The sequence below is a fragment of the Heptranchias perlo genome, chromosome 2 (assembly GCF_035084215.1).
Source record: "Heptranchias perlo isolate sHepPer1 chromosome 2, sHepPer1.hap1, whole genome shotgun sequence".
NCBI classification, from domain to species: domain Eukaryota; kingdom Metazoa; phylum Chordata; class Chondrichthyes; order Hexanchiformes; family Hexanchidae; genus Heptranchias; species Heptranchias perlo.
The window spans coordinates 39330766-39345627 of record NC_090326.1 but is presented as its reverse complement, the minus strand read 5'-3'; the positions used below and the strand labels follow the sequence as shown (position 1 = coordinate 39345627).

The following is a 14862-nucleotide window of genomic DNA, read 5'->3' as shown; positions in this document are numbered from 1 at the left end:
GAAGGGTGGGAAGCGGCAGAGGCAGCTGAACGGTTGGTCTCAATCTTAGTGACAAAGAAGTCCATGAGCTCCTCGCATTTGTATACATGAAAAGAAAAAAATTGCAGGGCTATGGGGAAAAGGCAGGGGAGTGGGATTAATTGGATAGCTCTTTCAAAGAGCCGGCACAGACTCGACGGGCCGAATGGCCACCTTCTGTGCTATATCAAAGAATGATTCTATGACAGCACCACCAACTCCTGGATTGGATTGGACGTACTCTAAAGATGAAGTGTACCCGTGAGCTGTGAATGGCAGGTGCTCGGCTCCTTTTATGTAATAGTCAGGAAGCTCGCGTTCTGCGATAGGCCGGTGCTGTAACTTGACCCTGTAACATGGCGTTTGATGCTTCCCCTCTTACCTTGCTCCTCCAATCTTGGTTTCCCGAAGTTTGGGGAGGGCGGGTCTGCAGCATCCTTGTTGCTGGAGCAGGGTATAAACGACAGAGATGGAGAGAGAGAGAGAGAATGTTATAATGTACTGAAAAGAAAGATAAAGTGCAAAAATGCGTGAGATTGTGCACCTTCAAGCCGGGCAATGTGGAAACCAGATCGGTGCTAAGGTATAGGCGTCAAAAAAGAAACAGCAATCTCTCCCCATTGATTTTTAAGGGTATGTTTATATCAATTTATTTATATTATATACTTGTGCAGTACATATTTTGGGTTGGAGAAGACCTTTAAACTTGAGGAAAAGAATATGCTGAGAGTTTGCAAAAGTGTGCCTTTTATGAAAGTAATGGATTTACCATATTGTGCAATTTTAAACATAGTTTATTGTATGTATTCCTGTTGCACAGATAAATCCATTCATATTTTATTAAATAGAAGCGGCGTGTTTTTTTGTAAAATAATCTGAGAAACAGCCAGCCACTGCGAATTTTATAATTAAAATCTCTTGCGGGAATTGTAAGATTCAAAAAATAATTATTTGATTAAAATAAATATGAAATGACAGATAGTAAAAACAATACTGTAGAACAGCTATTGGCGGTTTGCAGAGTAATTCTGCGCTCCAGCTATTTGAACCCACTTACTCCTCCTTGTGGTTTGAATTTTAAATAAAATATGTTTTCTCCCTGAGGGAAAATGCAGAAATATTAATCGTTGACTGATGTCTTGATGCTTTTGATCAACGGATTCTCTAGACAATGGGGTGGGGCCTGCGCCTTTGGTAAGGGGAGAGTTTTCTGCAGAAGGGCGCCGGCTGTGTGCCCATTTCTACAATATCCTCCTGCAGTAACTATTCCTTTGATCTCAAGTTTTGAGAGGTGATTAGCGACGAACATGGGATCGGTCCCAACGGCTCCTACCAGGGAGATAGCGACTTGCAACTGGAGAGAATTAATGTCTATTTCAATGAAGCGGCAGGCACAGACCTACCACAGCAAAACGCATCTCCATAATTACTCCAAATCCACAGCTCCTACCTTTCCTTTCATTGTTACCGATTTTTTTTGTGAGGGAGACGATTTGCTTCTGCCTGACTATCGAGTCCTCTGCAAGCGCAATTCATTACTGATAACACTGCTTTGTGGGACACATCTATGAATTCTCCCCATTCTGTATTTTCTGTAGGCGAGTGTGGATGTGCGTGCCTCTCCTCCAAGAAGCTTAGAAACCCATAGCTGAATGCATAGATTAAAGAAAGTGCTGTTTTTTTTAAATCCCGGTTAAAAATATTTACTGATAACCAACGCCCAAAATCACGAACTGTTTGCACCACAAAACCACACTTTTTATACTTACCCTTTAGGGCAATACGAGAGTGGATGCAGTAGTCGATGAAAGTACAGATTTTCAAACTTGAATCCCTGGAACCTAGGGAGTCGATGAGGAATCCCCGTGGTCTGAGATAATCAGATTAGTGCCCATCTGTTACCAATTTTCTGTATTTTTTGTATTTGTTGGCTTAAGGGCAAGCTCTGTGGCTTTATACTACTAATAAAAATGTTTTCATGCAAGATAGTACTTTTTTTGGATTGCTGAGTGTGTCCTTTGGAGCTAGGTCAGGAATCTGAATCACTGTTAGTATTTCAGGGGTCTATGGGGATGTGTGAACATTTGCAAGGTCCTCCATACAGAAAATGTTTGAAAACCACTGAACTGAAGTACAAAACAAAACAATTTCAAAGTAGGAAAACTAAAAACTACTGTCTCTAAAATATCCACACCAACAACAACGTGCATTTGTATAATGCCTTTAACACAGTAAAATGTCCCAAGGCGCTTCACAGGAACGATATCAAAAAAAAATTGCCACCGAGCCACGTAAGAAGATATTAGGACAGGTGACCAAAAGTATGGTCAGATATGCCCTGAAATAGAGAGGAGACAATAGGACAAAGTTAAAGTCAGAAGTCCCGTGGTGGGATAAAGTTAACGCAGGTCGGGTGGAGTCACTTTGGGGCACCGACGAACTGATGTCCAGGTTCGGAGACAGGTGTGGAGGGCGAATGAGTTCAAAAGCTATTTGAAGGGTAGCACATCGGAGGGTGCGCTGCTGGAGGTATTTCCATGAAAATGAAGAGCCGGGAGGTGTGCAGAATCGATCGCCCGGCAGGGAAACAGTGGCAAAGTTGGAGGTCACTATAAGACCCAGAAGCGGCGGGGAAATGGACTGCGGTCCAGCAGAGTGAACTTCTGACCAGGAACCAAACTGTAGCAAAATAAAGCTGAACGACAGTAGGACAGTCATAAGTGCAGCAGGTAACAGCAGCGGTAGGGGTTGGGCTATAGGCTAGACAAAGTTACCTTAAAACTTAAACAACTGAATAGCAGATCAGAGTCACACCAACTAAATCATGCAGTGTAGTCCAGTATCGTTCAGTGGAGTAGCATAGTCTTGAAGGCAGAGAAGTCCAGGAAATTGGAATCCCAATTTGAGCAAAGATCCAGTGCTCACTGATGAAAACAAAGAGCAGACATGGTTGGGGGATGGACAATGGCCCCAGGTAACTTCAAACTTGCAGCTTGAACTTGTAGTTAGGGCTGAAATGTCCCCACTATTACAGCCAGGGGAACTTAAACATGGAAGAGAGGAGATTGGGGGAGAAAGGACAAAGAATGGCAACAGATGGCCAAAGATAGAGTTGCATAGCAAAGGAGCTCCCCAGGGAGCTGCCAACTCAGGACCCACCTTGGACCATATATCATAGGGTTCAAAGACTGAATCTATTTGGTTAGAGTTAAGGAACAGAAAAGGAGTTGTTACATTGCTGGGTGTTTAATACAGACATCAAATAATGAGAAGGAGATAGAGGAGCAAATCTGTAGGCAAATGTCAGAGAAATGTAAAAATAATAGAGCAGTAATAGTAGGGGACTTCAGTTATCTTAATATAGACTGGGGAAAAAAGCAGTGAAAAGGGCAAGGAGGATGAAGAATTCCTAAAATGTGTACAGGAGAACTTTCTTAATCAGTATGTTTCTAGCCCAACGAGGAAGAAAGCAGTGCTGGATCTGGTTCTGGGGAATGAAGTGGGGCAAGTGGAGTGTGTGTCAGTGGGAGAACATCTGGGTAATAGTGATCATAATATAATTAGGTTTAAAGTAGTTACGGAAAAGGACAAAGAAAAATCAACAGTGAAAATACCCACTGGAAGAGAGCCAATTTCAGTGATTTGAGAAGGGATCCAGCACAGGTGGACTGGAAACAAAGATTGGCCAGGTAAACAGTAAATGAGCAATGGCAGGTCTTCAAGGTGGAGATAGTTCAGGTACAAATCACGCATATTCCCATAAGGAGGAACAATAGGGCATCCAAAACTAGAGCTCCCTGGATGACAAAGGAAATAGAGGTTAAAATAAAACAGAAAAAGGAGATTTATGAAAAATGTCAGGTACAGAATACAGTAGAAAACCAGGCAGAATACAGAGAGTGCAGGAGGAAATTGAAAAAGGATATAGGAAGGGCAAAGAGAGAGTATGGAAAAAGATTAACGGGTAACATAAAAGGGATCCCAAAAATCTTTTATAAACATATAAAAAATAAAAGGATAGTTAAAAAAGTGGTGGGCCTAATTAGGGACAATAAAGGAAATCATCTTGTGGAGGCAGAGAGCACGACTGAGGTACTGAATGAGAACTTTCCATCTGTCTTCACAAAAGAATTGGATGAAGTTAATGTCGCAGTAGAGGAGGAGGGTGTAGAGATATTGGATAAGATAAAAATAAAGAGAAAGGAGGTGCTAAATAGGTTAACAGCACTCAAAGTTAACAAGTCACCCGGTCCAGATGGGATGCATCCTAGGTTGCTGAGGGAAGCTAGGGTGGAGATAACAGAAGCTCTGACCACAATCTTTCAATCCTCCTTGGATATGGGAGTGGTGCCAGAGGACTGGAGGATTACAAATGTTACACCTCTGTTCAAAAAAGGGGAGAGGGATAATCCTGGTGACTGCAGGCCAATCAGTCTAATGTCAGTGACGGGAAATCTACGAGAAACCATTGTCAAGGACAAAATTAATTCTCACTTGGAGAAGCATGGGTTAATAAGGAACCACCAGCACGGATTTTTTAAAGGCAAATCGTATCTGACTAACCTGATTGAGTTCTTTGATGAAGTATCAGAGAGGGTTGATGAAGGTAGCGCAGTAGATGTATATATGGACTTTCAAAAGGCATTTGATAAAGTACCACATAACAGACTTATTCGGAAAATAGAAGCTCATGGGATTAAAGGGACGGTGGAAACTTGGATATGTAATTGGCTAAGGGATAGTTGGCAGAGAGTAGTGGCGAACAGATGTTTTTCTGACTGGACAGAAGTATGCAGTGGAGTCTCCCAGGGGTCGGTATTAGGACCATTGCTTTTCTTGTTATATATAAATGCCCTGGACTTGGGTTTAGGAAGTTCAATTTGGAAGTTTGCGGATGATACAAAACTTGGCAAAGTAGTAAATAGTGAGGAGGATAGTAGAAGACTTCAGGAGGACATAGACAGACTGGTGAAATGGACAGACACATGGCAGATGCAGTTTAATGCAGATAAGTATGAAGTGATGCACTTTGGGAGGAACAACATGGAGAGGCGGTATAATCTAAACGTTTCTATTTTGAGGGGGGTGCAAGAGCAGCGAGACCTGGGGGTACATATTCACAAATCTTTGAAGGTGGCAGGATAAGTTGATAAGGTGTTTAAGAAAGCGTTTGGGACACTTGGCTTTGTAAATAGGGGCATTGAATACAAAAACAAGGAAGTCATTGTGTACAAAATTCTGGGCACCACACTTTAGGAAGGATGACAAGGTCCTGAAGAGGGTACAGAGGAGGTTTACCAGGATGATACTAGGGATGAGGGACTTCAGTTATGTGATGAAATTGGAGAAGCTGGGATTGTTCTGCTTAGAATAGAGAAGGTTAAGGGGAGACCTAATAGAGGTATTCAAAATTATGAGTGGTTTTGATAGAGCAAGTGGGGAGAAACTGTTTCCTCTGGCAAATAGGTCGGTAACCAGAGGTCATAGATTTAAAATAATTGGCAAAAGAACTGGAGGGGAAACACGGAGAATTTTTCTCAGAGGGTTATTAAGATCTGGAATGCACTACCTGAAAGGGTGGTGGAATCAGATTGCATAGGAACTTTCAAAAGGCAATTGGACATGTACCTGAAGAGGACTAATTTGCAGGGTTATGGGGAAAAAGCTAGGCTAGTGGGATTAAATTGGATAGCTCTTTCAAAGAGCTGACACAGGTTGAATGGCCTCCTTCTGTGCTGTAAGATTTTATATCAAACTGGAACCCATGTGATATCCTCTTTGTAACACACTGGCGGTAACATCTTATCATCTGTAAGGAGAATTCAAATAACAAATCACTACTTAAATTGTGTCTGACATTAATACTAAAAGCTTTATTCCCTCTCTGTTATAATCATGGGGCTATGGAAAAAACCCCAAAAAAATCACTGTTTAAATTGGTTTTCATTTGAGGTGTATAAAGAATTAAAGCTTTAATTTCTGAAAATAGAGACTTTCTATCCATTTAAATTGTGGTTGTAAGATGCCTGTCAATCATAGAGAACAGATGGTTATGATGGTTATTGCACCACATGTTTGAAGGCAAATGCTTTCTACATATTTGAATTAAAATTTATGGGATTATATAGTTGTTTCATTATTGTGAATGTGGTTATCTTGCCTGGGCTGTGTGGTCTTTTTGCATTACGTTGAAAGGCTCTGTGCTTTAATTGATTAGATGCAGAATCATTTTACAATGAAAATTCAAGTCAGTTCTACTTGTGTGAAATCTAACCAAATTCCCGTTATTCTTAACCACGACTTTTGAGTTCTGACTTGTTCTTGGCAGTCATTGCTGATCGAATTGTTTCTGTTACAGGCAAGCATGGCCATAGGAAACATTTTTATTAGCCTATCTCTACCTCCAGCCTATTGCATTTGAGAGGATTCCACTGTAATCATGGGCTTTAAGAATGAACAGATGCTTAAACATAAACATCCTATAGTGTAAATGAGACTTAACATTGTCTTTATTTAATGAAGATCAGCAATTTATTTTGTCCTATTGACCAACAGTATTCTTGTTTATTGTCTAGAAGGCTGAGTAGAGCACAATGACCTCCTTTGTTACAGATGGTGCTGACTTCATAGCTTGTACTGTAGTACTCCATAACTCTGTCACTTTGTTCCTCCCACAGACAGCAGTTATGTACCCCGTGCCATTCTGGTGGACTTGGAGCCAGGCACAATGGACTCTGTCAGGTCTGGACCTTTTGGGCAGATATTTAGACCTGACAATTTTGTATTCGGTATGAATTATTTTTCACTTGTAGCGAGAATTGTTATTTAAGAATCTTTACATCCTAAATAAAATACTCTAACAGCAATTTAACAACCTAAAACATTGTTTGTTTATTGCTCAAACCAGTGATTATCTAGAATAGCAAACTGGCCAAAATTTAAGCTTTTGACAATGCTTGAGGTGAAATAGCCATCACCTCAGGGTTTGACTGAAAAGTGGAATTTGAATGCTCATTAGAAAGTGTTAATTCCTTGTTTGAGTGGGTGGTTCAGTAGGCTGGCATAGTGGCTTTCACCTCTGAGATCTGTCTTCATTCCAGCCTAGACTGATAAGATGAAAACATCCCTCCCCCTGCTGGCTGTAAGCATCTTTTGTGAAGTGAGTTTGGCTTCCTTAATCAAAACTAAATAGACAGTGTTGTTCATGGCAGGTGTGGTGAATGGAAATTATTATACTGATAGGGTAAAGAGGGAATACCCTTCTAAAATTGGAGTTAAGGTACTGGCCTAGAAATTTGATCGTGAAGCACCCATTTTTATGGCGCTAGACGTCCTCCTAAGCCTCCAATATGGCGGGCAGGAAGTGCCGCTCATTACGAGCTGGTAGTCCACCCTGCACCATTGGTGTAGACAAGAAAATAGGCGTCCAGGGCCCACACCTGAAACAGAAGTTAGCCCCGTTGCATGTTCAAATAAAGCTCCTTATACCTGTTTGAGGACATCTCTGCAATATTGGGTTGTCCTGAACGCAGCCGCGCTGAGCTGAGCCAGCTGTGTTCAGGAAAACCAGGTCTACATGCGGCCTAACAGGCGGTCCCTTGGCCGCAAGCAGAAAGGTAAGTGTTTATAATAAACTTACCTGAATGTGGAGCGAGGAGGAGTAGAAGTGCTCCTCCCAACCCCACATTAAAACCATGCGGGTTGCTGCTGGCCACTGCTCCCCTCCCCCCATCGCAACCTCGCTCTTCCCGATCGCCCCCTTCCCAGTTCCCTTTAAGGACTTGTCTGCGACACCAGTAGCGGCCCGATTTTTGAGTCCTCTTCTCTGGCGAGCTGTCTAGGTATGCCCATTAGGTGTCTGTAGCTCATCGGTGCAATGATAATGAAGCCCGAGGCCCAATGAGGCCCGAGGCTCACCACCACCTTCTCAAGGGCAATTAGAGATGGGCAATAAATGCTGGCCTCGCCAGCGACGCCCACATCCCATGAACAATTAAAAGAAATATTATATGCACCAGGACCACTCGGCTCCAGACCTCATTACAGCCTTGGTCCAAACATGGACAAAAGAGCTGAATTCCAGAGGTGAGGTGAGAGTGACTGCCCTTGATATCAAGGCAGCATTTGACCGAGTGTGGCACCAAGGAGCCCTAGTAAAATTGAAGTCAATGGGAATCAGGGGGAAAGCTCTCCAGTGGCTGGAGTCATACCTAGCACAAAGGAAGATGGTAGTGGTTGTTGGAGGCCAATCATCTCAGCTCCAGGACAATACTGCAGGAGTTCCTCAGGGCAGTGTCCTAGGTCCAACCATCTTCAGCTGCTTCATCAGTGATCATCCCTCCATCATAAGGTCAGATATGCGGATGTTCACTGATGATTGCACAGTGTTCAGCTCCATTCGCAACCCCTCAGATAATGAAGCAGTCCGAGCCCGCATGCAGCAAGACCTGGACAACATCCAGGCTTGGGCTCATAAGTGGCAAGTAACATTCGCGCCAGACAAGGACCATCTCCAACAAGAGAGAGTCTAACCGCCTCCACTTGACATTCAACAGCATTACCATCGCTGAATCCCCCACCATTAACATCCTGGGGGTCACCATTGACCAGAAACTTAACTGGACCAGCCATATAAATACTATGGCTATAAGAGCAGGTCAGGGGCTGGGTATTCTGCAGCGAGTGACTCATCTCCTGACTCCCCAAAGACTTTCCACCATCTACAAGGCACAAGTCAGGAGTGTGATGGAATACTCTCCACTTGCCTGGATGAGTGCAGCTCCAACAACGCTCAAGAAGCTCGACACCATCCAGGACAAAGCAGCCCGCTTGATTGGCCCCCCATTCACCACCCTAAACATTCACTCCCTTCACCACCGGCGCACTGTGGCTGCAGTGTGTACCATCTACAGGATGCACTGCAGCAACTCGCCAAGGCTTCTTCGACACCACCTCCCAAACCCACAACCTCTACCACCTATAAGGACAAGGGCAGCAGACACATGGGAACAACACCACCTGCACGTTCCCCTCCAAGTCACACACCATCCCGACTTGGAAATATATCGCCGTTCCTTCATTGTCGCTGGGTCAAAATCCTGGAACTCCCTTCCTAACAGCACTGTGGGAGAACCTTCACCACACGGACTGCAGCGGTTCAAGAAGGCAGCTCACCAGCACCTTCTCAAGAGCAATTAGGGATGGGCAATAAATGCCGGCCCTGCCAGCGACACCCACATCCCTTGAACGAATAAAAAAAAATCTATTCCGATGCAGGGGCCATTCCCTGCACAACTTTTTTTTAGGTGTGCTCGAACTTCTAGACCAGTGTTGGGGAAGAGAGCAGAATATTTTCTTGTACAGCTGGTGATGTTGTAGCTAATTTGGGTGGCCAAAATGGAAAAATAAATGCTTAATTTCCCAGTTATAATATTCACCAACAAATTTTTAAGAAGTGCATCTCCTGTGTCATTGCTTACAGTGATTTAGTGATGCACTGTTTTATGATGTGGGCCCTCTAAGTCCTGACAGCCATCCATCCATAAGATTTCAATTTTGTGATTCATAAACTTCATTACATTATATTTGGAAGATAATAATGATTTCACGCAGAAAACCAATGCCGTTCTCTTCCGATGGACAGCACGTTCGTGCACCAGCACATTGGGTTGCCTCTCTGTATAATGTTTTTTTTAAGTGAACCTATTTGTAAATTACTGAATGGAGAAAAGCGTGTTGAGGAGATTTTCGTCTTTCCTGCAGCTGGAAAGTTGGTGTTCCACAGGTGTAGGGAAGAGGACTCTGTCCTGATTGAGTTTCCTGGACTTCACCAACAAGTGAACTAGGCCTGTGCCTGGAGTAGGAGCGGGCCCGGTCTTTGTATTAGAATGAGGCCTTCCCAGCCCCTCTCCTCATTTTGAGATGGCTGCAATCCAGGTTGGCAGTGCCTGAAACTATCTGTTGTACAGGCCTGCCCCATGGATCCCCACAGACTGGAGGTAGGTAAAAGACTGGTGATGGAAAATTTCAATTTTGATTTTAAGTACTTGGAGCCTTCTGGCTGCAACTTTCCAACAGAGGCGAGCAAGTCCAGTCTTGATGGCCTGCAGCTGTGCTCCCATTTCCTCCCTGATGTACAGGCTCCTGGCCCAACCAGGGGGCCGGCCTGTGCTTGGAGCCCACCCTGGCCTAGGGGAGGAAAAATACAGGCAGCTGTCTCCTATCTGTTTGTAAAATATGTTTACAAGCAGCGAGTTATTGTGATCTGGAATGCACTGCCTGAAAGGGTGTTGGAAGCAGATTTTTCTTTTTTTTCTCTTTTTTTTTTCCTTTTTCTTTTTCCTAATTAGGCCCCCCTTTTATAAGAAGGGAGGGTGTGGGGTGTGCTTAACAACTAAAACCCAATGAAACCAAAACCAAGTGTTCAAATTAAAACTTTATTATCCTCGTCCAGGATGCATTCCAGCCCCTGCGGTGCCCACCGGCCGCGGAAAGCCTCAAGCGTACCGGCAAACACCGCGTGCTCCATCTCCAGGGCCACCCGGGCGCGGAGCAACCCGCGGAAGAGAGGCAGACAGGCCGAGCGACCGCCCCCACGGACCGCGAGCATCCTGGACCTGTGGATAGCCACCTTGGACAGGCCCAGGAGCAGGCCCACGAGGACGTCCACCGACCTGCCCGCCCCCCTCCTCACCGGGCGGCCAAAGATCAGGAGCATGGGACTGAAATGCAGCCAGAACTTGAGGAGCAGCCCCTCCAAATAATGGAACAGGGGCTGCAGTCTCGCACACCCAGTGTACATATGGAACACGGACTCCTCCAGGCCGCAGAAATCACAAGCGGCTTGGGTGTCCGTGAAATGGCGTAACCGCCGGTTGCACGCGACTGCTCCGTGCACCACCCTCCACCCCAGATCTCCAAAGTAACACGGGAGCACCCCCGTATAGAGAGCCTCCCACTGGGGACCCCCGTCCCCGCCAGACGGCAGGATGGCACGCCAGGGCGTGTCCGGGCGAGAGACGAGGGCGAGGAAGTGGATGGTGTGCAGGAGCAGCCCGTACAGGAAATCCCTCCGCGCGATGTGAAACGGCACGGAGGGAATTTCCGAGAGACGGCTCAAGTTGTGAGGGGCGGCCCTCCGAGGGAGGTTCCGGGGTTTGGCGCCGAGGAGGAATTCTGTCCGAACGGGGGTCAGGTCAGACAGGATGGCACCGTTGGAAGCAGATTCAATAATAACTTTCAAAAGGGAATTGGATAAATACTTGATGGGGGGAATATTTGCAGGGCTATGTGGAAAGAGCAGGGGAGTGGGACTAATTGGATAGTTCTTTCAAAGTGCCGGCACAGGCATGTTGGGCTGAATGGCCTCCTGTGCTGTATGATTCTATGAAATAGCAATGGTATTTTTAAATTGTTCCTTTTTTAATTTTATAGGCCAGAGTGGTACTGGTAACAACTGGGCCAAAGGTCACTACACAGAAGGAGTTGAACTGGTTGATTCAGTGCTGGATGTAGTCAGAAAGGAAGCTGAAAGCTGTGACTGTCTGCAGGGCTTCCAGCTCACCCATTCCTTGGGTGGAGGTACTTTCTCTGGCATGGGCACACTCCTCATCAGCACGATCCGAGAGGAGTACCCCGACCGCATAATGAACACCTTCAGTGTCATGCCATCCCCCAAAGTGTCTGATACTGTCGTGCACCCGTACAATGCCACTCTCTCTGTGCACCAGTTAGTTGAAAACACAGATGAAACCTACTGCATTGACAATGAAGCCTTGTATGACATCTGTTTCCGCACTTTGAAGCTCACTACACCAACCTATGGGGATCTTAACCATTTGGTGTCAGCCACTAAGTGGAGTGACCACTTGCCTCTGGTTCCCTGGTCAGCTGAATGCAGACTTCCGTCAGTTGGCAGTGAACATGGTGCCTTTCCCATGTTTGCACTTCTTCATGCCAGGTTTTGCCCCACTGACCAGCCGCGGAAGCCAGCAATATCGGGCCCTGAGTGTACCAAAGTTGACCCAACAGATTTTTGAAGCAAAGAACATGATGGCTGCCTGTGACCCGCGCCATGGACACTACCTTACTGTTGCAGCCATATTCCATGGTAGGATGTCCATGAAGGAGGTGGACGAACAGATCCTTAATATCCAGAACCAGAACAGCAGCTATTTCGTCGAACGGATCCCCAATAACGTGAAAATGGCTGTGCGCGATATACCGCCATGGGGTCTCAAAATGTCAGCAAACTTCATCGGAAACAGCACAGCCATCCAGGAGCTGTTCAAACGCATTTCTGAGCAGTTCACTGCCATGTTTCGCCGTAAAGCTTTCTTGCATTGGTACACAGGTGAAGGCATGGATGAAATGGAGTTCACAGAGGCAGAGAGCAACATGAATGAGTACCAACAGTATCAGGAAGCCACTGCTGATGAACAGGATAAATTCGAAGAAGAAGAAGGTGATGATGAAGCTTAAAGTTCCTGAAGACTCCCAGTCCTCTGAAGGCTGGCAATGTTATATTTTTGTTCTCTTTATAAAAAAAATTAATCTCTTGATTGCCTTACAAAATTGTGCTGCAGATGTGGTTTTAACTTATAAATCCTGTTAATGTACAACACAGCAGTCTGAAATAATTTAAAAATACTCGTGTTGAGTAAAGTTAACGTTTATTATTCATCACCTCCTGAAGTGAATGAAATGATGTTGTACGCTTTGGTGCAACACAACCCCAGTTTTGTGCTCTTTGCTGTGATTCCATCACACACTGACACTGGAAGACGAAGCAGTTGGTTTAAAAATATCAAATTGAATGATTGTGAGTGCGTGCCACACCTCGTTTATCAAACTCCAAATACACAAACTTATATTCTCTTCTTCCTCTTCCTTCCTGTCTCCCATGTTCAAATCAAGGCTCACCACACAGTATCCTGGTCTTAAGTCATCAGTAAATATGTTATATTGCTAGAGTTTGGGTGACATTATTATAATGCCCTTAAGCTTTGTCGCACCTGAAGTCTGTTACTATCCTCCACATTGTTTACTACATTTCTGAGTTTCATGTCATCTGCGAACTTTGAAATTATACCCTATATACCCAGTCCAGGTTGTTAATATATATCAAAAAGATTAGTGGTCCTAATACTGACCCCTGGGAACACCACTGTCATGCGACGGGCCCCAGCTGTCCTGTCATGTTTGCTACAGTTAGTTAAACTATTTGTTTAGTTTTAAGGAAATTTACTGTTCAACACTAAAACACTAACCACTAAAAAACACTAACCAACCACTAAAGACACTAACCACTAAGAATAATAATCACTAAAAGACACTAACCAATGAACTAGATACTTACTGACTTATCCTCGGCACTCCTCCTTGTTTTTCACTTTTTGACTTTTGATTTTTTGATTCCTCATATTCTCCCTTTATGCTCCGCTCAGTCATAGCCTTTTAAAAAAAAAATTATGTATTTTTTTAATTTAAGTTTTAAAAGAGATTAGTTCATAGTTCTTTGATTTAAATCACTTAGCACCTCCTTCCCCCTCTGTACCTAATTCTCACACTCACCAAATTCTCAGTTGAATGTCCTCACTCTGTTAGCACTTCGCTCTGTTAGAGGTTCACTCTCTGTCTTTGCCAACCTCAGTGCTCAAGCTCTGTGCTTTTGCAAGAGGGTCCTTTTTTAAATATGCAGATTGGGCTCCGATGATGCCATGAGACCCCAAGTGCAATTTTAACCAGAGGCCGGCGTTCTGGCTTCCCCGCCAAGCCAACCTAGTGGGAAGTGGAGTCAGGACCAGAAGAGCCCCAAATAGATAAGTGCATTGTCTTTATTTTTACTTTCCTTGTAGGGCCCGGTGGAGCAGGAGTGCTCCTCTGTGGCCCACAAGGAAAGTTTAGGCCTTCCTTACCCGGGCTTCCTCCCTCCCCCGATCACGAGGGTCTCCCAAATCCCTTCCCAACCACTTACCCGAGTGCCGGGGATTGCTCCTTTGGGTTCCCGGCAGCTGCCTCCTGCCACACGACATCCTGCTCCTGCCTGTGAGACTGACGGGAGGACAGGGAGTTAAATTCTCTCAGCCCTCACCCTGCTGAGATCCAGATGGTTTTCCACCCGCCTTGGTCCCCGCCCACCCAACTCCTGCCCTGAGTTAAAATTGGGGCTATAGTATCTGTAATTCTCCTTGGGATTAGGGAAGTGGTTTATTGCACTATGTAATGCTGTGCACTTAGGCTTCCAATGCCTAGAATTATAGCACAATACAGCACAGAAGGAGGCCATTCAGCCCATCGTGCATGTGCCGACTTTTTGAAAGAACTTTCCAATTAGTCCCACATCCCTGATCTTTCCCCATAGCCCTGCAATTTTTTCCTCTTCAAGTATTTATCCAATTCTCTTTTGAAAGTTATTATTGAATCGGCTTCCACCACCAGGTAGTGCTTTCCAGATCATAACAACTTGCTGCATAATTTTTATTTTCCTCTTGTCACCTTAATTCTGTGTCCTCTGGTTACCGACCCTTGTGCCACTGGAAACAGTTTATCCTGATTTACTCTATCAAAACCGTTCATGATTTTGAACACCTCTATCAAATCTCCCCTTAACCTTCTCTGCTCTAAGGAGAACAACCCCAGTTTCTCCAGTCTCTTCACATAACTGAAGTCCCTCATCCCTGGAATCATTCTAGTAAATCTCCTCTGCACCCTCTCTAAGGCCTTCACATCCTTCCTAAAATGTGGTGTCCAGAAATTGGCCACAATACTCCAGCTGGGGCCTAACCAGTGATTTGTAAAGGTTTAGTATAACTTCCTTGCTTCTACTTATAAAACCAAGGATCC

The 14862-nt window shown here is 44.7% G+C and overlaps 1 pseudogene; it reads left to right on the top strand.

The window, feature by feature from the left end:
* Positions 1–544: 544 nt before the first annotated feature.
* Positions 545–12593, top strand: LOC137337797 (tubulin beta-2B chain-like; annotated as a pseudogene).
* Positions 12594–14862: the final 2269 nt, after the last annotated feature.